The sequence below is a fragment of the Serinus canaria genome, chromosome 11 (genome assembly GCF_022539315.1).
Source record: "Serinus canaria isolate serCan28SL12 chromosome 11, serCan2020, whole genome shotgun sequence".
Classification (NCBI taxonomy): domain Eukaryota; kingdom Metazoa; phylum Chordata; class Aves; order Passeriformes; family Fringillidae; genus Serinus; species Serinus canaria.
In genome coordinates this window covers 1,287,346-1,310,653 of record NC_066325.1, presented here as the reverse complement: position 1 = coordinate 1,310,653, position 23,308 = coordinate 1,287,346, and the positions used below count along the sequence as shown (strand labels likewise).

General features: G+C 43.7%; 1 long non-coding RNA gene across 1 annotated transcript; it reads left to right on the top strand.

Annotated features, from left to right (window-relative positions):
- Nucleotides 1-12,102: 12,102 nt before the first annotated feature.
- On the top strand, nt 12,103-13,461 carry LOC127060030 (uncharacterized). Its single transcript, XR_007778552.1, has 3 exons — nt 12,103-12,441; nt 12,791-13,035; nt 13,352-13,461. It is a non-coding gene; the product is annotated as an uncharacterized LOC127060030 (long non-coding RNA).
- Nucleotides 13,462-23,308: the final 9,847 nt, after the last annotated feature.

Sequence of the window (23,308 nt, the reverse complement as noted above, 5' to 3'; positions counted from 1 at the left end):
CCCTGCTCTGCTTGTGGGCTCTTTTTCTCCTCTGGGCACTCACAGAGGTGGAATGAGCTGGTCTGGCCTGCCCAGCCTTTGCAGCTCAGCTGAGAAAGCCCAGAGTTATTGCTCCTTGGGACAGACTCCTTGGGATGTCAGCACCTGCCCACCACTGCTCTGGGCTGGTTGAACTTTTGCCAGATGGCAGAATTTTCTCTCACTCCGAGCTTCCTTTGAATGTAAATGAACAGTCCAGAGGCTGCAAGCTCATGTCAGAAATATTGGGCCATTTCAAAGGTTGTTTTCTAGCGAGGTATTTTCATATTTCAAATGGCAGTGTCTGCTTCTGGCAGCACAGGCCATCAGGATGCAGCCTAGCACTGCTAGCTGCTATTGTGGGGAAAAATTGCCATCTTCAGCTGGGGATTTAAGGGAAAAGAAACAGGGAGAGAGAGCTGGAAAAATCAGATTTAGCAGGATTAGACTTGCCTGTGTGTACATGCTGAATATCAGGATTTAAACAGTGTACGGTGTTTTACCTTGGAAGCACCAATGAAATGTGAGTTTTGGTAAATAATGAATTGAAAGCAGTGTTTTGTAAAGGCAGTTACCTTTTAACACACTTTAAGCCTACCTAGCACAGGTGGGCATTTCATGAGCTGCTGCTAGAGCCCTGTATCAGAAGCAGTTGGCAGAGACAAGGGCAGTGATACAAACCCCTCTGCTGCTCACTCATCCCTGCAGAGCTCCAGGCCACTTCAGGCAATGCTGTTGAGGAATTCCAGCTGGCTTTGACATTTTCCCTGGACCAGGATGGAGCACTGTCCTTAAGTGTCAGCTGGGGCTATTTAGCCCTTAGGGGGTCTGGGATGGAGCACAGTGTTGGTAGAACTGAACCACCTTCTCTGTACGGCTGCAAACAGAACTCAGGTGAGCCACTGGGCTCCCCTGTGCTGGGCACTGGGAGCAGCACAGGGAAATGCAAACCCAGAGCTTTCAGGAGAGTGTTCCAGACCCTGCTGAATCCATGGTGAGACATTCCCTGCCCACGTGTGGCCTGAAGCAAGCTCGAGGGGTGGCCTGCCAGCCAGGGGAGGGCTGGGCACTGCAGGGCTGGGGGCACCAGGAAATGGGCAGGGCTGGTGTGCCCTAGAAATGGGCAGGGTTGGTGTGCCCCAGAAATGGGCAGAGTTTGTTTGCCATAGAAATGGGCAGGGTTGGTGTGCCTGAGAAATGGGCAGGGTTTGTTTGCCACAGACATGACCTGTGGAAGCTGTGCATGGCAGTTGCTGCAAACTGACTTCTTGGGGGATCTGTATGGGCTGCTTGCACCTCTTCTTTCCACCAAGAGTATGTTTTGGGTGTATTTAAGCTTTCTCCTGCGTTTTAAAGTCAGAGAGATTTTCCATCCACTGATTTCAAAGCGTGTCGCTTTTACACTGCCAAAATGTGGAGCTTGAAGCAGAGTGAGGAAGTCACTTAGAGCAGCCTTTCTGACAGCCTTTAACAGCTTGCAGGTCTCCTAAATCCCAAGCCAAAGCTCTGTCTGCTAGGCTAGTCTGCATTCTGAGATTTTGTACAGATACAGCAGTACATATTAAAAAGCTGCAGCAGAACACAGGATTAAAGGGCGATATGTGAAGTACAATATCCTCCAAGTATTTGAAGGGAGGGAAGCAGTTGGAGGGTGACAGTCTGTTCCCTGGCAACTTCTGACATTTGTGTTAATTCTCTGCTGGAATGAAAAATAAGCCTTCTGAACTCTTGGTGTAAATGGAACTGGTGAAAAACCTGTTTTCAGACTGAAAGCAGAGCGCAGGAGCAGCTGGGTTTGTGGAGGATGGTGCCATTTGTCCTGGATCAGATGGTTGTGCTGGGGCTCTGGAACATGGGTTATTTCATCCAGGCTTCTCCTTGATTTAATTCTCATAAGAAGGGAGTAAGTTCTTTAAGCATTCTCTGGCTGTTCTCCAGCCACAAGCCAGTGTGCAGAGCTGTTACTACAGGGTCAAGGTTTGTTAGGAGGCAGTGCCATTTGTGGGCTTTATGTTTAAGGAGTATTTCCAGCATTCATCTCTCTTTGACATCCTTTTTCCAGCCAAGGAATAAGAAGCTGCATAACCTTTGCTCCTGTTCTTTATACTGCTTGGCAATAAACCTCATCATCCCAGTGACTTGGGCCTTGATCCGGCCAGGCATTTATAACTAAATAGGTATAAATTTCAATTCAAAATTGGGAGGAATTCAGTCTGTTCATAGGCTTAGAGTAAAGGATGAGTTAAGTACCCGGCTGGATTGAAGCTCAGACTGGTTGATTTCATAGGTGAAAGCTGTCATATTGCAGGTCATGTCCCCTGAGAGGAGAATCAGAAGGGCTTTCTTCCCTTTGTTTTTTCCTCCTCCACTCATTTCCAGTGCTCCACAACCTTTCAAAGCCTGCAGGTCCTGCCTGTGTTGCAGCCTCTCTTCCTGGAGGCAGAGCCCGACGAGCCATTGTGTGATGCTGAGATGTCTCAGTTTGTTTTCAAAGAGCACACACCTGGCTGAGGCAGAATAACATGTATTGATTTTTGGGCTGTTTGTAGAAAGTCTCCTTGGTCTGGAGCACATGAAAGCAGCAATGAGGTATTGTGTGGAGTTAAAAGCAGAACGCATTCTTTCCGAAAGCAGGAACTGCTGAGATCTCCGGATGGTGTGCCAGAAAAGTTTTATTAGCCCTCCATAGGCTTTTCACTTTTTCCAGATCCCTGCAAAACGCAGAGGCCTCTCCCTCTGATTTTTATGTCAAGTCCAAATACGAATCTACTCTTTATCCACATTGCACTGGCTTTAACACATTATTTACATTGCCTGGATTCCTTTTGTCTGGCACCTCAGATTTTGTCCGTGTTGAGGTAGAGTCAGGCATAGCTGGAGAAGGACATTTGTTAAAACTTGCATTTTAGGAATTAATTCTTTCAGGAACAGCAGGTAGGAGGATCTGATCCTGTTACATGACATCTGTGGACAAAAAAAAAAACCAAACCCAAAACAAAAACAAAAAAAACAAAAAAAAAAAAAAAAAAAAAAAACAAAAAAAAAAACAAAAAAGAGAAAAGTAAAAATGCTTCTTCCTTAATTTGATCAGTTTAAGTGCTATTTTGGATCATTTGATCACCACTTCTTGTGCCAGGTGACAGCTGTCTTAAGAGAACAACTCAATTTTCTTGTTTATTATGTACAGGTCCTTTCCCAAGGGTGAGTTTTTAACCATTGGAGAAAAGATAATGGATAGCAAGTTGAAAGAGGTTATATGACAGTAATTGAAGCAATATGTTGGCATGGTTTATTTAACTGTGAGATTTTAGCTGCATATTGATTTAAAAGAAACTTGAGAGAAGGAGTAGAAATTGAAGTTGTTTATCGATTTAATTCTTCTTTTCCTTAAGTCTAAGGACTAGAGCATTAATGGAAGAAGGGATATTATTTCTGGTATTTGCATCTCAAAAGATGACATTTTGCAAGAGAGTCTTTAGAATATGCTGGTGGTTTCAATTCCCTTTGCCACATGTGAAATGAGAGGGTTGTGCCGAGCTGCCTCATGAACTATTCAGGGAGCAGTAATTTCTCCAATGGGCCTGTAAAATGTTGTGTTTGCTCAGGACCCAGCAGCCATTGCCAGGTTGAAGGTGTGCTGATCTCCAAGGCTGGGAGCACTGGAGTTTTGCTTTTAACTTTTAACACTCTTCCCATAGCTTGAAAATTGTAGATAAATGAAAAGTCATCTCTCCCCAGCTCCTGAAGGAGCCCACTGGAGCTGAAGCAGGGCCTTTCTTATCACTGTTGCTTTCAACTCTGTTGGGGTTTTTTATCCCATAAAATATTTAGGATTCATTTTAGTATAGCAAGAGAAAAAGTGGTTTACCCCCAATTCACTATAAAAATCAGTATATATCCTTGAGATTTCTTCTGACTTGCATACAATGTGAATCTTTGAATCTGTCAATTTAAACATTGCAGGGAAAAGCTGATATAAAACCTTAGAGATGTGAATCCAAGAAAGCTGCAAAAATTCTCTTAATTGATTTTCATTTTTCTGTGCCCATTTTGGAAAACGAGACTGTAAATTTATCCTCACTTCCTGAGCCATAAAAACCTCAAACTGTTTCAGACAGAAATGAACAAATGACTTTGGTTTTAGCATCTTGTACAATGCAGCTTTTCCCAAGCCCAAGTGAAGTTCCATACTGTTCTTTTTTTATTAATATTTAGAAGGATGTAAAGGGCCTCTGTCATGCTGTGTACTGTAGAGACTCAGAATAAAGAAATAGCCTGGCTTTTTGAAACCAGTGGTTGAAGCATTGCTGCCAAATCACTTGGAGAAGAAAGGCAGGACACGATCCAGTGAATGGCACAGAGAAAAAAAAATCCCTGGAAAAGGGAAAAAAGGAAATCTTTTCAAAGGGATGGAGGTGGAATATTTATGCTTGCCATAGCAATAGCAGCAGGCCATTGCTCTGTGTGACATTGAGGTGACACAGAGTGCCTCAATGGGCTGAGGTGTGGCAGCCCTGTGTCAGGCAGATGTGTGGGATTATTCCTCCTCCTCCTCCTCCCCAGGACTGCTGGATCCCACACGTGCCCAGCCTGTGCTCCTTGAACACCTTGAGCAGGCACTGAAGGCTCTGTGCTGAGCTGCCTGTGCCATTTCCAGGCAGGAGATGTCCCTGCAGGGGCTGTGGTGTCCCCTGAGCACAGCACAGCAGTGCTGGGAGCTGGGGGCTCCCACACTCTCCACACTGGAAGCTCCTGAGTTACACAACCAGACAATGATTCCTGCTCTAAGCAAAGGAAACAGACTCTGTTCTCAACTAAAAAAATCACCAGAACCTTACATAATTAGCAAAGTAGGAGAAGGTAATCCTTTCAGGGGAGTGACTGTCTCCAAAAATACAGGGCTGCTTCCATGTGGAAAGGAAATGCCTGCAAACCACCCCTCCTTTGTTCTCTTCCCATCCTGAAGAACATTAAGTATGTCCTTGCAGCACTTGTGCTTCCTCTTTCAGCTCTCCAGCATCATCTTGCAAAGACAATGATTTCTCCTGGTCCATCCCAGTCCCACTCAGCTCTGGGGTGTTGCTCTCCTCTCCCTGAAGAGCAGTTCCAGGATTTTCTTGTTTGCTGATTGAGATGCAGAAATTCACTGTGCAGGCAGAGCTAATTACCCCTCATTATACATTCCTGGAAAGCCAAACAACTCCCCCTAAATTAACTATGTTTCTCCTCCATGCATTTTTTCCCCCCTGCCTCTCCCTCCTTCTCTCCAGTTACATCCATCCCTCCTTTGGCATCCGTTCCCTGATTTTTGATGTGCCCTTGGCCCAGCTCACTTTCAACATCCCACAAGCCTTGTTTTCCCTGCCCTGCCTCCAGCTCCTTCTCAAACTGAGGAATAGGTTCCCAGAGGTGACCTTCAGCATCAGCACTTTGATCTCCAGGGAGCTGCCCAAGCCCAGGTCTGACCCTTTCATCTCTGACAGCACCGGAGGCGAGGGAAGGAGCAGGAGGCTGAGCCAAGTGCAGCAGTGCATTAAACAGCTCCCTGGCAGTGGCAGGATGAGCTCCTTTTGTTCTGCTGGAAGATAAACAGCTGTCTTGGTGTAATTAATAACCCTCATGGTTTGTTCCAAAAAATGGAATAATCATAGGATTGAGTAATCAAAACTATTGATTAATGTAGAAGGCCCCTGGAAAAGATTTAGCACAAAATGTTTCATCCTTCTGGGCATGTTTCCATTCGAGGGTGTAGTGATGATTGAACAATAGGATTATTGTACAAAGTCATTGTTTCCAGAATGGAAAAAAAAATTAGTGCCTTTTTTTTTCTTCCTTTAGCAATTCATTCATCAAATAAAATATGCATTTGTGAACAGTGGCATTTCAGCCACCATTCTTTTTTTTCAGCTGGGCTCAGGACTCACACACAAATCCCATTGGCATCACTGGTGTTTCCGTGGTGCCAATTAAAGGAAAATTGTGCTCTTAAAAGTAAAATCCTGGAGTCTTCATTTGTTTTATATGCAAAGAAAAGTGCTGATGATTTCAGGAGAAGTCCTTACTACCCCCACCACTTTTGTGCTTGAATACTTTTTCTTTGCTTTGCAAAATGGAAATCTTGGAGCAGGAGGTGTGAAGGGAGGGAATAATTTCCTTGGAATTTAAAACAATTCTAATAAAAATTCTGTAACATGTAACTCCTAGTCCTAATAGTCTCTACAACAAATAATACTTTAGGGAACACTAAATTGTGTAATGATAGTTCTGCTCATATTGGCTAAATCATTATGTATTGCAAAATGTCAGCCACTGAAGAAATCGTAACTAAGCATGCTGTGAGCCTGCAATCTTGTAAAAGCCTGAGATCATAAAAGGAAAAGTGGGACTAAAAATATTTCAAAGATGCCAGAATGAAAAGGCTAACAACTGTCTTTTTCACATTTTAAAATTTACCTGTTTTCCCCAGGAGAGCAGGAAGACATAATCAATCAAAGTGGGGCTTTTGTAGCTCCTCCTGTGATTAATCTAATTATTTTGGAGAGATCAGATGAATTGCAGTTGATATAAACAGCAGTTTGATTGAAGTATCAAAGGTAGATCAATAGGCCCAGAATGTGGATCAAAACATCCTAAGCTAGGGAGCTTAGAATCAATATTTTCATGAGGAGCGTCAACAACTGGGACTGCTGTGCTTCAGCTCATGGAATAAATGTACTATTTTCAGAAGTCACTTGTCACCAAACCTGCACTGCTGTGTCTGAGGCATTTGCTGCACATGAGCCTCTCACAACACCCAAGGAAACTTTCTAAAGCCAGAGAGTGGCAGTGGAGCCCTGCAGGGCTGAGGTTTGGGGATTGCTCCTGGCACTGGAAAGCTGGCAAGGGCTGCCCAAAGGGTGGCAAGGGCAGGGGGAAAAGCTCTGAGAGCTCAGCGGAGCACTCGTGGGGCTGGGGCAGGCTCCCACCACCTCCTGCAGACATCCCTGACCTGGGTACAGCAGGAATATCTTGGCTTGGAGGTAGGAAAGCAGCTCAGGGAGCAGGGCCTGATTGCAGGGGAATGAGAAGTTTCCTTCCCAAAGCTCCCAGAGACTGAAGGGAGGAGATGATCAGGGCCCATTTTCTGTAATTCTGCTTTTATTCTGCCCCAGTTTAGGCTCCAATGCCTGCATTGGTCTCCCCTCAGCACACACAGTTAAAAGGATTTTGGGCAAGGATGCCATAGAGAGGTTGTCCATGGGAAAAGATTCCTCTCAAACTTCCCTGGAGCTGGAGACCTGAGCCCTCTCTCTCCCTTCTCCTCCATTAGTGTGAGTTGTCCTGATGAAAGATGCAGTGTTTGGCTGCAGCTCTTTCCAGAGGGAAAGGTGAGCAGGGAATGCTGACAGGAGGCACTCCTGGTCATAAATCCTGTGCTGACCCTGTGTGTGGCCCTGAAACTGATACAGATGATATGGCAAGAGAAAAATCTTCCCATAAGCCAGACCCAAATTCAGCAAAAAGCACTTCTACACTTCTTTTTCAGAGTTCAACTTAAAAACCGTAACACTTGTAGCAATTTTCTTTTGATTTTCGAGGAGATTGCGAAGAACTTATTGCTTTAAAAAATAGTTTTAACCTCTCTGACACTTCAGTTTTTAAAAATCTTAGAAAGAGATTGAGAACACAAACAAGAACTCGCCAGCTCTGTAGGTGAACAGTGTCAGCTTTTGGCCTCTGTGCACAGAATAATTTCTTTTCCAGGTTCTTTGTGGATGCAAACATGTACAAATGACTCAGAGTAAGGAATACATCTCAAGAAGGTCATTGAAACATAATCTGTGTTTCTTTCAGAAACTTTACAGTAGCTTTCTAGTATTTTTTTTTTTAATTTTATCTCCCTCAGCAGGTTTCAGGGTTGCATTCCAAGGTGCAAGGATCCTCCACATGCACTGACAGCACAGGTGAGCACACCAAGTGCTGTTAAGGTTTTCTTACTGTTCTGTAGCATAAAAACTCTTTGGAGATAATCAGGTTGCTAAACTTTCTCAGGGCTCCTTTTGTTCACAGGGTGGTGCGGTCCATAAAAGCCAGATTTTTGGGGTGCAGGTAGGACTAGGGGTGCCTGGGGAAGTTAAGGAGTGTTCCACCTTGGCACTTTGGTGTTGAGATGTTGGAAAAAGCCCTCAATGCCTGTCTGCAGCACAGAGCATGGAAATACCAGGAATCTGCCTCAGTTCCAAAATAAAAGGTGATAATTTTAGCTGCTTTTCACCTTGCATTTTAAATGTGTGCCTTGAACTCTTTCTCCACCAGACATGCAGCAGAATTCTGGCTGGGTCTAGCAGCACTTTTGCTGTGGTCTGACCTTTCCCATGATGTGCATAGTTTGAAGTTCATTAGTATTTTATCTAACTTGTGCTGGTTGGGAAACAGCACCAAATCTTAAGCAAAATCAGTTTGAAAATCAGTTTGTGAACTGCTACCTGATAGCAGCCATGTATTTCTGAAAGCAGAGCAAGAAGCAGTTTTGTATATTGGACTAGGTCACTGATTAGTTTTCACCTGAGGGCAGCACAGCTCCTGGCAGGGACATCTCTGTGCCACTCCAAGGGGTTCCACAGACCTCAGTGAAGCCTGGTTGTCATTACCCTGTGCAGGGACCTTCACTCAGGGCATTCTGAGAGCAAGGGATCACTTTGGTCTGGGGAAATGCCATGGCAACCACGGTAGCTTATCTCCATGACACTCGCTGTGGGGTTTTATCCAACCTCACTGTGAACTGGGGCTGGCACGAACCAACTCAAGCTTATGATTGGAATTTTCCATATGAAAGGATGCTCAGGAGTTAAATCTGGAAATCAGGCAGCGCCTTTTAGTTTGGATTTCCCTTAAGCCCCAGAAGCAGAGAGTTGATGGGAGCTGCTTGCCTTTACAGGGAAGGAGGGATAAAACCCCAGAGGTCCATTAGGCACCACCTCACAATCTGTCTGAACTGTGAGGAAAAGTGCAGGGTTTGAGTTTGGAGAGAGAAAGGGGCTTAATCACTTGTTACTGCTCTGGTTCTACACTTAGGGAACAACTCCAGCAACAGCTCTGAATCTTCTTTACCTGAATGCAGACATGTGGGGATTCCTCCATGCTGTGAGCCAGGGACTTAGAGCTCCTCTTTGTTAGAACAGCACTGGAAAACACTAAAGCAAAGCTGAATTTATTTGTAAACACACACAGTTCGACACAAACACCATCTGGTTCTCACCACTGGTTTCTGTTCAGCAGTCCCATCTCTTGACAGGGGTGAGCTCCCATTTTGGGGGGAGCCACTGTTCTGTTCTGAGGTTTCCTGGTGGCATTCCTCAGCAGATGCTGCAGGGCACACACAGGTAGGAGTGAGGTGTTGGGAGTGGCTTTGTGTTAGGCTTCAAATAATAAAAAATATTTTCCCAGGAGTTCAGCAAAGCCAACATCAAGAACCCCTCCTCACCTACTTAGAACACTCCTTTCCTTGTGTTCCCCATAAAATTCAGTAAATCATTGCTATGATGTGTAAACTTCTCATTTCAAGCACTGTTAGATACTGGTTCCAACTGTAGTTACTGGTTCTAATCTAAAGCATGAATTTTTTTTGTGCTGAAGAAAAAAAAAATCATGGTATGTTCTCAGTGCTTTCAGCACTGAATGGTTGGAAATTTTGGCAGGAACTAAAACCTTCCTAGCCTTTTCTTGTTCCCTTGCCCCAGTGAGTGTTTCTTGTCCAACTTAGCCCAGGTAAATTCTTGAAAATGTCTCCTTTGAACATTTATTCAACAGCCAAAAAAATAAGAGAAACAGTATACATTTAATATGGTAAATGCACTTGCTGAAACACCCAAATTTCCAGAGTAGACAGTTAACCAGAGTTTTACATGACTTCCTCTTGACTTCAGTGAGCTGTGGATCACACCCACAAATATGCTACTCAGGGAAACTTTGTAATTCCATTTAGCAGATGCTTTCAAACACAATGGGAGGTTTTCAGAAATATCTTTGTCTGGAAGTGTTCATCTGCAGACAGAAAAACAGCCTTGATAACATTAGAGGGAAGATAACAATGTCTATCTCTGTAATGCTATCACCTTATCTTTAATTAATGTAGAGTACTGTAAGATGTTTTTCTGAGATATGAACCTCTTACTTGGGTAAGATTCTTCCTGAAACAAAGTGTTTGAGCCAGTGTAGCTGTTCTAAACAAAGGTTTAATGGAACTTGTTCACCAGTTTTGGAGGCAGCCAGAGCAGCTCTGGTTGTTTCCTTTAAGGCAGGAAAAATAATAAGGAAAAATAATAAGGCTTCTGACAGAAACATGAAGCTATCTATTGCTAATATTGCAGTGATTTGATTAGAAACTGCCTTAGTCCATGGAATCATGTGACCTCAGCTGTGTGTTTTAACTGGAAATGAGCCTAAATAAATCCTCTGGATCTGAGCTTGGAGTAGTTTCAAATTTGCTGTCAAAATTCAGATACCTCAGACAGCTCTTACATCTGTAATCACCCCACATCAACAATAATTATGTCACAAAGGTCTTACAAGTTTGTATGAGGTCCCATCCTCAAAATATAGGAAGTACCAGCAATGGAGTTTCCTGCAGAGTCTGAACCCCTCCTTTAACCAAACAATCTGATTTGCAGTTAAGGAATGCTCAGCATTTATTTCTTCCATTTCCAGTGGGGCCTCCAGTTTTGTTTTGCTTCCATCTTTTGATTGCTGGTCTGAGCAGCAGTGAGAGTCTTACATGTCCAGCATGCTCTCCTCCTCTTTGTTCCCTCGTCTCCTTCCTACAGCATTTTCCTCATCCTGGCTGCCTGAGTTCCCATTCCAGAGGAGGTCCTGGGCAGACCAGGATTGCTCACCCAGCTCTTGACCACGTATCCACGGTCCACAGAGCAATTGGGAAGTTTAGTTGTCTCTAATATGTTTTATATGTGTAATTTCTTGTGGAACTAATCAATCAAACATCACAGCTGTTAAGAGTTCTCCACACTTCTAAAAATTCACCCACTTGGCTAAATGTTTATGGCTGATAGAGATTTTTGAGTACCAAAGAACAGCCAGTTCTTGCTGGAAGAAGGTACAGTTGTGAGATTGCCACTGAAATGCTGAGGATGGAGAAGCACAGACCCAAAGCCAGGACATTCCTAAATATTCTTCCCCAGAAAGTAATCTGCAATATCAGGGTTGATTCTCTGCCTCTTCGAGGTAGTCCTGGCTCCCAGTGCTGGACTTGTTCTGTTTTGTGCATCCTGTGCTGCTGCAGAACTGTTTCTAGACCTAGTGAACAGTGCTGCAAACAGGCTCCAGGGTACTTTGGAGTGAAGGGCTCTGGGTGTGATCATTCCACTCTCCCTGAGCTGGAGAAGTAGATGTTGGGAGGTGCTGGGCAATATCTTTCCAGTCTGTAACATACTGTACTCTCTGTCATGCAAATACAGAATGACTTTCTTCTACCTGAAATGATCTCTGCTTCAGACAACCAGATTGCCATGAAAGTAAGAGGGGAAAAAAAAAAACAACCCACTGTTCTCTCTGCTTAAACAACAGATTTGTCTCTGAGTTGCCAAAATTGTGAGTGTCAGGGTAGCTGAGCACACTTTTGTGTGTACAATTGTCTGTGCATATGTCTGGTACTCCTTGTTTTGGAAGGGCTGTAGAAGGTTTGTATGGAGCCAGTCCATCTGTTCAGTGATTCAGTAATCTGAAAACAGTCAAACTTGTCACTCTGCCCCCCTTGCTGTCATCCTTTCAGACTCTGTCACCAACCTCAGATTTTAATGCCATTTTTTAAATATTGGCATCCTGCTGCATCCTGTGTTTGACCAGTCCTGTCCATGCAGGCTCAGTGCCACACCAGAGCTCCCTGCCCAGAGAAATGAGTTCTGTTTGCAGAAGGGAAAGTTTCTCTGCCCTTTCCATGTGCATGTAAAACTCTCTCCTCCAGAGATGAGCACAGATTTGTATCAAAGAAACTGCTTCTATCAGAGACTGAGAAATGGAAGGAATTAAAGGCAGCTCCACCCCTCTGAAGGGGAGGGGCATTTGCTGCCAGTGCTTTCTGTTGGTGAGGATTTGCAGTGTTTAGGGATGAGGGCTTTCTGGGGTGCTGTGCACAGGCAACGTGGAGCTGCAAAGTGATCACAATGTCATGTTCAGATGAGCCAGTTTGTTCCAGGAGAGTAAACTGCCAGGGAATGCAGTGCTGTGGAGAGTGTGCCTGGTGGGTCAGGGCATGCTGGGGCTGTGTGAATACTCAACAATACTGTGACAGGCTGTGGTGTGCTGATTTCTTCCAGAAGTAAGAGGCTGGCTGAAAAATCCAGGCCGGGCTTCAGATATGGAAAATACCCAAACTAAATCTGCCCTGGATTTTGCAATGCTGCCTACTGGAAATGCCACCTGCAGCTTCAGGTGAGCATGGAGTGTCTTGCCCTGGTGCTGCTGTGACCTCTGAGCTGCTGGTGCTTCCAACACAGGGGACATTTCTTCCATGGGTGGGATTTGGGCACAACTGCAGAGTCCATGTAGAGTTTTGGGAGGCATTTGCATGAGAGGGACACATTACAGTAAAAATTGCAGGTGTAAATGCAAAGTGATCCCACACAGGATCCACGGGCCAAGGGAACTGGGAACAGTGGTACCTGTTCACACAGCTCTCTGCCAGAAAGATTTATCCCCTGCCTTTATCAAGGACCTGATGCAGAAGGAGGATTGTAGATTCTCTGTGATTTATCCTTGCCCATATTTGCCCCTCCATCAGGCACATCTCCATTTCATGGACAGCTTTATGCTCATTTTCTGTGAAATGCAGAAAATGCTACAGAGTGCAGGGTCTCTAACACTTCCTGGGAAACAGAAGCTGCAGTGAGGACACCAGCATGGTACAAGTCTTAACAGCCAGAGACTGAAGAATCTCCTCCCTGAGGATCTAGAATTAAAATAAAGGACTGAGCACGGCATGGGAAGAAAAAGGACCAAACTTGTCTATCCAAAGGCATATCACAGGTGAGTGGCAAACCCATGAATAGACAGGTGCTCCCTGAGTCCCTCTCTGGTACCCTGCCCTGGCTGGATCTCTCCTGTTGTGAAATTGGGCAGTGAGATGTTCAGAGGGGAGAGACTCCAAAGGCTTTCACAGAAGTATCTCCTCAGGACACTGCTGTTTTGTGCACACACATGCTCTCATATATAAATGTGGGGGGAGAGAAGGGAGAACATCCTGTGGGATTTCTTTTGCCATCTGCCGAGTGCTGAATGCCATCTGCAAAGTAAAAGCATTTATGTTGTTTAGCCTTTGTTCAAAATGTATTTTTTGTCACAGTGGCTTTTGGCATTATCATGCACGATTAGAAGAAATATTCAACAGTTTGGAGCAAGCAGAACAAAACACTGACAGCTCAGAACTCTGAAACATCCAGTTTGCAGCGTAATTGGACTGAAGGGTTTGACACTGTGCCCACTGTACTCTCCACTCAGGAGCTGAGATGTGACCTTTCAGGTTCACAGGACACAGACAGCAGCTTGTGTGGAGAGGAGAGGCTTATCCAGCAGAACATGGGGGAGCTCCAGGCAAGGAGAATCACAATCACCCACGCCATTACTCTGCTCCTCAGAAGTGCCTTGGTTAGAGGGCTCCAAGCAGCCAGGACAACAGGAAATTCCTCTGGCTGCCCTGGAGGGCTCGAGCCCCTGCCTGGGGGGCTCAGAGACCTCGGCACAGAGCCCAAGACCCCTGTGCCTTTGATCTTGACCCATGGAAAAACAATTACTAACCTTTATATGAAGAATTACCAGTCAAAAGAGTTTAAGTAGAATAATAGTTAGTTTGTCACAGAGTGAAAAACAGAGTGAAAAACAGATTTTTGAGGTTTTTAGAATGGGGGCTTGGGGTCCCAAGATGGAGGAGTTTGGGCATGTCCTGTCCTTTTTCCTTCTTCTTCCTAGCCTCCATCTTCTGGGTGATGGCATTTTTAGATTGGTTTAGAGTAGAAACTCACTGTCTAACATAGGTGATAGGTATTGGGAAGTTATGGTAAATAATGTACACGTAATTTTTAGTATAAAAAGATAACACCACCCTGGGGGTGGCCAGAGTGCCTCTGACTGTCCCGCTGAGCTGAAGGGCTCTGACTCCTTCTTCGACTGCCAGGCTGGGAAAAGAGACTCTCTAAGGTATCTGGAGGTCACTCTGAGCAGCGGAGATGGTGAGAGACAAGGAGATCTGGGAGGTGGTGCTCCACCCCTGCCCCTCTGCACAGCCCCTGGCATGCCCTGGGCTCACTGCTGCCCTGGGGCCGGGCAGTAACAGCGCTGAGCACCGCCTGTGCCACGGGGAGCAGCCAAACACAGGCAGCACAAAGAGGGGAAAATCAGAGCCCCATTCCCTCTTTTGGCATTTGTAGCACAGATGTGGCTGCTTGCCAGCTGGAGCCGTGAGTCTGCACTTAGATTTGTTTGTGGCCAAAAAAATAGTCGGTTTAAGAAAGAACAAAGAGAACTCTGTAATGGCCCATCATGATCTAGGAAGATAAGAAGAGGAAGAGAAGCTGTCCTTTACCTAACATAGGATCATGTTACAGGAATCTTGATGGTTTGGGTGACTTTTGCAGATGGAATTTATGTGAGGAGGCTCATCCAGCTGCTGGAATACAAATTGTTTTCAGCTTCACAGCCATATTATGAAGGACAATCCTATTATGTGCCATAAATTAAAAGAAAAAAATATGGGAGTTTGTAATTTTTATGTTTCCAAATGCAGCCTGATTTCCTGAAGCACATGTATGAAGAAAAAATTGATGCTGCAAGTTGTGTTCCAGAGACATTTCTAACTCAGAGAGAGCTATCATGTAGACTTGTAAGCAGGATTATTTCAAATTATTTGAAGTACCTTGAAATTTATGGCTTTGCTTTATGTTACCTGTTCCTGGAGCCCCACTGATTGTTGAATCCTATTGCTTTCTCAGAGAGTTGGAGGATGAACATTCAATGGACTGGAAGTTAGATGGGAGTTACAATTAATCTTTAAAAGTATCGGAGGTGTGTGAGCTCAATTTACTGCTGTATTCTGTGGGTTTGTGGAGCTGGAACCAGGATTAATATGACCTAATGGTTTCTTTGCTCTCTCAGTGAGGGGATGAGACCTGTGGGGAGTTTTTCATAGTTGGGGTGAGATGTGGGGCTGGGGAATACACTCCCCATGGACCAAGTTACTGCTAATTCCTGCTGGCTCTGCAGGCTCGGAGAGCTGACAGATGTGGGCACAGTGCTGTTTATTGTTTTATTTTAAATACATCAATTGTCCAAGAGGAGCTGAATTTGGCATTGGATTTAAGTTTAATGTTTGGCAATCCTACGGTTTACCTGCACCTTGGTTTGGTTTTCTGTGGGGATCCTTTCCACACTGTGAACAGGGCCCTTTGTGGGATAGGGCAAAAGTTGAGGATGAACCCCACACAGTTATCACAGCATTTTTGGATCCAAGTCCTTCCCCAGACAGGTGGGAGTAGCTGAAAAAGCTTTGCCTCTGTCTGACCAAGGTAATTCATCAGCAGGCTCCATCCTGAGTCCTTCCTTCCTGGCACGTGGCCTGACAGCATATCAGGGAAATAAAGCTCTTGGAAGCTTTAGCCTAACTGCCTTCTTTATGGTGAGAACACTGCACTAGAAGAGCTAAAATTATGGTTATTGTTACTATTATTGTTATGTCTCATGGATACAGGCCTGGGCTCATTGTTCTAGCCTTGAGGGCTGCCTCAGCCAAGTGCACAATGAGTTGGGTCAGACCACCCCAGAGCAGGACATGGGCCAGTTCCATGGGTCTGGCTGGAATATCCATGTTCTTCCCTGGTTCTTCCCTAAGACAGCCCAAACACAGCATCTGAGGGCTTCAGCTGCACTGGGAATCCTACAGGATTAAGACATGAAAACAAAGAGCCCCAATCTCTACTGCTCCCTTGGCAGGGATCACCTGAGGAAGGGGGGTCAGGCTCCCCTCAGCTGGGATTTATGGGTGTCAGGGGCCAGCTGGGCCACAAGAGCAGCCCAGGGGACTGAGCCTGCTCCCTCAACCAGGATGAAAAATAACAGCAGAGAGAAAAAAGCCTGTAAAATAGTCAAGGAGTCAGAGAAATTATCACCCAATAAAAGTGCAGTAGAACGGAAATATGAAAAATCTTGAATGAATAAAGGAGGATACGTCTTAAACCGTGCTGTCAAACAGTGGATTCTGGCACTGTCTGAGCCAAGAAACCTGGGTTCAAGGTATGGTTATTTCTCTATGAACAACAAGGTTTGTGCATGATGGGACACTAATAAAATCACACTGGAGAAGAGGAAAGTCTGCATGTCTTAGTGATTAAGCAGAGTGACCTTTTGTGGGCTGAATTACATTTGTGTATTACGTATTTCTATATTTCTTTCCACATGAACATCTGGTGCTGGCTCATCCTGGAGACAGGTTTCTGGACTGGGCTGGCTGTGGGTCCAATCCAGGCAGGCAGTTCCCGTGCAGCAATTTCTCCTTTGATGCAAATTTTCTCCAAAATTACCGTTAGCAGATTAACCAGAAATCTTGTGTTCTGAGGAGCTGCATTTGCTGCAGGAACAGCTGTGAAATTTGATAAAATCACCATGGTGTGTTTAAATGGTTTTATAGCAGTAGCCCTTCGGTTAACCCTGGATCATTTAACAGCTGGATAAGTCTTTCAAGAGTAATTAAAATGATGTTCTCAGAGAATTTAATATTTTATACATGGCTTTTTCAAAGAGGAGCAGTGAAGACAGAGATGCCAAAACTGAAAGCCTGGCACTGGACACTCAGTTTTGCTCCCTGGTGCATAAATTTGCATACATATTTGGAAAGGAGCAATGCCTGCCTTAAAAAAGCAGTTTCCTTCTAACCCCACCTCCTTGATGATGAACCTTGGAAATAATAAAATGTACAGACTATGGAAACTATTGACTAGTTTTAACAGTCAATTAAAACTTCTCCAGTTACTGTGCTACAAATGCACTATGAAAAATTGCAGAAAAACATGTCACTCTAACTCAAGTCCATCTGACTCTGGAATAATTTACCTCCCCAAAGCCTATTCCCTTAAACAGGTTCACAGTTTGGCTATCTACCTTTTTCTGCTGTTAGAACACATTGTTATTATAATTCATTAAGCCTGTTTATATGATTGCCAATACTTTTAAGTATGGATAATTGTGAGTGTTTGAATAACTGACATTATGTACATCAGCTATAGAATTAATTGCCATTACCTGATGTATTATACATCCCATTTCTTTCAACACCTTACATGGTATTTTGTCATTTTATTATTTTTATTATTATTATATGCTGTATCTCTTCTTTTGACAAGTTAATAATAAAAAGGCAAAACAAAGCATTATGTGTTGTTGAAGTAAATGCATCTTCATTATACAACAAATAAATTCTTCAACAAAACCTGCCAGGTGCCAGGAAGAGATTGAAATTGCAGTGGACACATAAGTCAGTGTAAGTGGGCATTCAGAGGGGACACAGGTCCAGCCCTGCTCCCCTCTGTCTCCCAAAGGAATGAGCTCCTTGTTATCCAGTCCATGGCAGTGCAACCACTCCTCTAGCTGGAGCTGCAGCCTTGGCTTCACCCTCCTGTCCATCTCCTTTCAGTCCCTATTCCACTGAGGCTGAAAGGACTTGGTTCCCAACACTCTGTGCTCCCGTCACTATTCAGGACTCAGCCAAGATCTAAGCAAGGGCCAGTAGAATCTTATAATTTTGTCAAATACAACAGGTGAAAACCTCACTTTCAGAGTTTTCAGCCCAATAAAAAGAGCATCAGACAGCAGTGTTCTTGAAATAAAAAAAATTAAAAAAAAAAAAAAAGAAAGCTGGAAGCATTAATAGCAAAATCGGATTGTTCACATTCTTTGTGTGCTAAAAAAAAAAAAAATGAACCAAAAACCCCCCAAGCCTGGGGCCATGTCAATAATACTGTTCAGAGGTTAACGCATATTTTCTGTAGCTCTGACCATATATATTGGCCAAGTGTGTATCAACATGTCTCATAGTGTAATATCTAATCATAAAATTTGGTATTGAGAGAAGAAATAAAAACATTATTTTATTTTCCTATCTGCAACTCTGATTTGGTAAAGACTAATAAAATAAAATGTAATAAAAATTCCCTGTTAAATGCCTGGTTTGTGATCCTTATAGTCCTTCCAGAAATCACAATCCTCACGTTTCCACAGCATAAATAATATCTCGTAAACAGAATTATGGTTTCATTCGGTGTTGTCCCATCATGCTGTAGTTTACAACAAGTGCAATTGTATTTCTTTTGGAACAGATTAAGAGCAGTGTGGAAGGCGCATTCCCTGAGGGCACTGGAGTAGTGGATAATAAACTCCATGTCCATTATGTGCCAATGAGACTACAGAAATGAAATCTCTGCATTCAGAGCAACAGGATATTTATTTTAGAAGTGCTCTGTTAAGAGATTTGTTTGGGGATATGTTTAAAGAAGACATTTTATGCACTGAATAGACATAAGTACCCAATGGCTTGACTGTGTCATCATAAACTGTGAGCATAACTCAGGTGTTTATAGCACGGCAGACCAAAAGAATCATTGCAGCCTTTCAAAGTTCATTGTTTGTGCTTAAATATAAGGGCTTGGTTGCTTTTGTCTGTCTTTGGTTTGTTTTGGGTTGGGGTTTTTCCTCTCCTCCCCCATTCTCAAAAATTGCAAGTGGATTTCTTGGGATCTGGGGTCAGCACAGCTGGACAAAGGCCAAGAGGTCATTTTCTTTCTGACTACTATGAGATGTTCTGGTAGGTAAGCAGGGTGTGTAACCCATATTTATTATTTCTTTTAAAAAGACCAGTGAATCGAAATGATCATATTTTTTATGCAACAACTGAAAACAGGCAAATCCTCAAAGGTTGCCTTCCCCACCCTTGGCCCCTTACCTAATGCTGCTGCAACCCGTGTTCCACCTTTCACCTCCCACAAATGCCTCAGTCCCTCTGCAGTATCTGCTAGATTTACTTGGGTTTCTTTTCCTGAGGTGCTCCTTTTACTGCTTCTCTCATTTTTATTCTCCAGATGTGTGGACATCTCTCCATGTAGACATGGCTGAGAGAGCCAGTATTTACAGTGGGCGTGGGGAAGGGCCTTTGCCAACTTCAGCACAGCCTGGGTGTGTAATTCCCTTCAGGTCCATCACAAAATCCAACCTGGATTTTGTTGTTTCTTTGTAAAACATTGATGTGGAAAGGTTTGCTATTGTAAATATCTTTGTGAATGCAGAAGGAACAATCACCTTACCCTTGTTGTAATGATCATTGCAGTGTGCTCTCATGTCTTTGTTACACAGCAGTGAAGTAACCTCATCCTCTTGCAGGATTTCCAGCTGAGAAATTACCTTTTTGTCCATCATGGGGCAAGGGATCTACAAAAAATAAATAGCACACATTCAAAATACTGTGCCAATGGAGAGCAGTTGGATCTTTGTCATGGTTGCAGGGTATTTATGAGGCCCAGATCAGACCTGAAGTGGTTCACAGCCTGGAAACCAGCAAGCCCTGACTCACCTCCACCCACTTGAGAAAAGTAAAGAGAGAATCTGCAAATTGCATGTGTGCAAAATGGTATCACAGCCTCTGGTGGTGGCTGCAGTGGGGAACCTCCAATTGCCAGGTGAAATGCAGATTTCAGCACTGGGAAGGTTGCACAGGTCAGAGAAAATGGCAGGGGGATGGACCTGAAGTTTGTTTAAAAGGCAGAGAGGGCAGAATTTTAAACTATGTGCTCTGAAAGAGCTGTACTTTTCCCACTCTTCATCTCCACAGGCACCTGTCAGGGAGATCCCCTGATTACCTGTGCAGGGTCAAACATCTGCACAGATGCTGGGAGTTTTGACTATTTGTTTGTTCTGCCTGTTACTGACAGCACACAGAGAGAGAAGAAGCTTTGGACTGGGGAATGATGTGCAGAGAAACCACTGCAGAAACAAGAGAACGGAGCCCAGCCCTGGTCCTTGATGGTCTTTGCAGTTTGCTCAGCCTGTTTTTGCTCTTGTCAGGAAATGCAGAATGCTCAGAGCAGCAAAGACTTTTCAGTCTCCTTGAAGCTGGCCCTGCTTGGAAGGCTGAGTTTGATAAAGTCAAAAGATTCCTTGCATCAAGAAAGGTGTAAATAGTGGCACAGTCTTACAGGGCTACAGGTGCCAGGCCTTGCCTTTCCTAACTTGCCATTCCTATAGCAGAGGGTGTCCTCTATTTTAAGCTAATTTTAGCTGAAATTTTACTAAACTTTGTTTGAATCCAGCCCACCTAGAGCTGTAGGTGTTTGCTGATAATATGACAATAATTTCTGGGTTTTGGCACTAATTCTGCCTGGGAGTGCTCTGAACTACCAGAACTTTTGGAGTGGAGAAGAGTGCATGCACTTTTGCTTGTTTTAAGCATTCCAAGAGGAAACTCAGTGAGAATTTTCTGATGGTGAAAATTGTGAAACCTCTACAGCAGTGGAAGGAGGAGCTACTGTGGGATTATTGGGATGAGCTTGTACTGCAGTGTAATGGACATGGCTCTTGGTCTCTTTTAAGGTTGAAAAACCTCTGTCTGATAATAGCACAGTTCTTTTAGGCTGCATAAAGACTGGGACTGAGGGGTTGTTTGGGCATCAGTGACCATGGCTAATTTAACTCAGCATTATGAACAATAAAATACATTCTCAGGCATCAGATCTGAACTCAGGAATAGTTTTTTTGTTTCTTACTATTGAGATTATAGATGTAAACCCATAAAGATTGTGAAAGTAATTTTCTGGAATTTGATTTTACGATGTTTTATTATTAAAACAAGAAATATGGTTTCCTATCTTAGGAAGAAGTAGAAACAACATAAATAAGCGTCAGAGTTTTTGAGAAGAATGAGCCTATTCCTTCAAAGCTGCAAGTTCCTGCTGCTTTGGAAAGTGATAAATCCCAAAGAAATCTCACCTTGGACATTTTACATGCTGAGTAAATTCAGAAAACAGTTATTTTTTTAAAAAGAGATATTATGATATAGCAATCTATCATTCAGAAAAATGTTTTGTTTTTAGTAGCTCATTCAGAAGCATTTGTCTATGTAAAAACTGCAGTCAATGCAAAAAGCAACATTTTGAAAAGCTGAATTTGGGGCAATTGACCTTTCAAAATTCAGGCTGATTAGAAGGCCAGACATGTCACTTCAGTAACATGTAATAAACAAAAGGCATTCTTAGCACCTAATTGTAAGTTGAAACTTACTTATACAACACAATTCTTCAAGGATCACAAATAATGAACAAATTAATGAAATTTATAGCCTGTTTGCAAATCACTTGTTGACAGAAAGTGTTCTCCTTGTCAGCTCACATTACTCATTGCCAGTTCTTTCAGTGACTGACTTCAAAGCTAGATTCCTCAGTGATGGTTTTTGGATAAACTCTCCTACTCCAGCTGGTGTGCAGACATTCCTGCCTGTGATTTCAATAATTGATATGATTAATTACTTGCTAACGTCGCTCCTTGCCCCTTTTGCTGAGTGCATCCAGACAGGGCAATGCAAACACTGGCAGTGCAAGAGAACAGCTCCCTCTAAGGCTCCCCACAATCCTGGTGCAGAGGAGTTTGGCAGGATGGAAAGCTGGAGATAAAGGCCAGCCCATGGGGAAGCCTCTTCTCTCCAAGAGCAAGGTGGGAGTGCCTGCCAGGTCCTTGTGCAGAACATTCACTGCTGTGAAATATGAGGAGTCACGCGTCTGGACTCCCACCTGCCGAGCCACGGGTTACACACTGATTATACAGCTCTGCCACTGGGTTTTAGACCAAGATTTTAAAATGTAACATTCCTAAAATCCTTTGTTTTATTCCTCTTGGTGAGAGTGGTGACTTTCAGCTGGGAGCATGGAGGTGATGTCAGGATGTGAACATGTCAATAGGTATTTATTGCTCCTGAAAATCAGGGCATTTTCAAGGCATGTGCACAGACTCAGCCCTTTAGCCTTACCTTGTCCTTTGGTGCCTTTGAAATCCAGCCTGTCTCTTTCTGATCTACTGCTGCTATCTCTTCTAATTCTCTTTCTTGAATTCTCTAATATTCTCTGTTCTAGAGCAGAATCTTCAACTTTTTCTACTGTTTTGTTTGTCCCATGCTTCCAACAAGCGTTATAGTTTGTGTGGTAAATTCTGATTGGTTATGTAATCAGCTGGACGTGGAGATAAACTGTGGCCCAAGTGTTTTCTCTAGAACATTTTGTAATTACCTAGAAATTTTGATCACTACCGCCCTAAGTCATTGTAACCAGTAGAAACATGCAGTTTTGAACTCTAGGAAACAGCATTGCAAGCAAAAGTCCATTTACACAGAATTTTTATTTGCAATACTCTAAGACTTACTTCAAATTTCTCCCTTTCCTATGTGTACACCTCAGCACTGACAGTGCTCCTCTTCATCTTAATTTTGGGAATTTCTTGGTGTATTTGCAGAGGTATTGGTACAAAAACGCAAAAGAGAAAGCTGAGACTTGGTTGCAGAAGAACATTGAATAGTTTCAGTGAATAGAAAACTTTTCAAAACATCCCAAAGTGAAGAAATTAAAACAGGCTGTAATGGAGAATAACTGGCTGAATTCTAATTTAATTGTAAATTTTGAAACAGCATAATTTATTTGTCAAAAGATATAAAATCTAGTAAATCATTTTTTCCCAACAGAGGAGTTTTCAGATACAGTTTTGTTCTTTTGGTGGAGTAGGAGGGAGTTTTGATATATTTCCTCCAGCACAGTCTATTTTCTAGCTGAGAAAGAGAAGGAAAGGCTGGAGAACTGGAAGTACTTTGCTCATTCTGGTCTGAAAAAAACACCCAAAATGCACTCGATGATCTCCTCACGGAAACACAAAAGGATGATGGAAGAAGCAAAGAGGGAGAGAGGGACAGGTTTTAGGGTCCTGGGGGATATTTGGAGCCCTGGGGCAGGTTTGGAGCCCTGGGGAAGGTTTGGAGCCCAGGGGTAGATTCGGAGCCCTGGGGAAGATTTGGAGCCCTGGCACAGATTTGGAGCCCTGGGGCAGGTTTGGAGCCCTGGCACAGATGTCACCCAGCAGAAATGGTGTGTGGGTGAAGATGTGGCACATTGGTGCTTCCACATCCTGTTCTCGGGGGAGCACTGGGGATTCCAGTCCCCAGGGGTGACAGGAGGGAGGATGCAGAGTGGCAGCCACAGCAGGGATTCCCTGCCCTTCCTGCCCAAGGGGG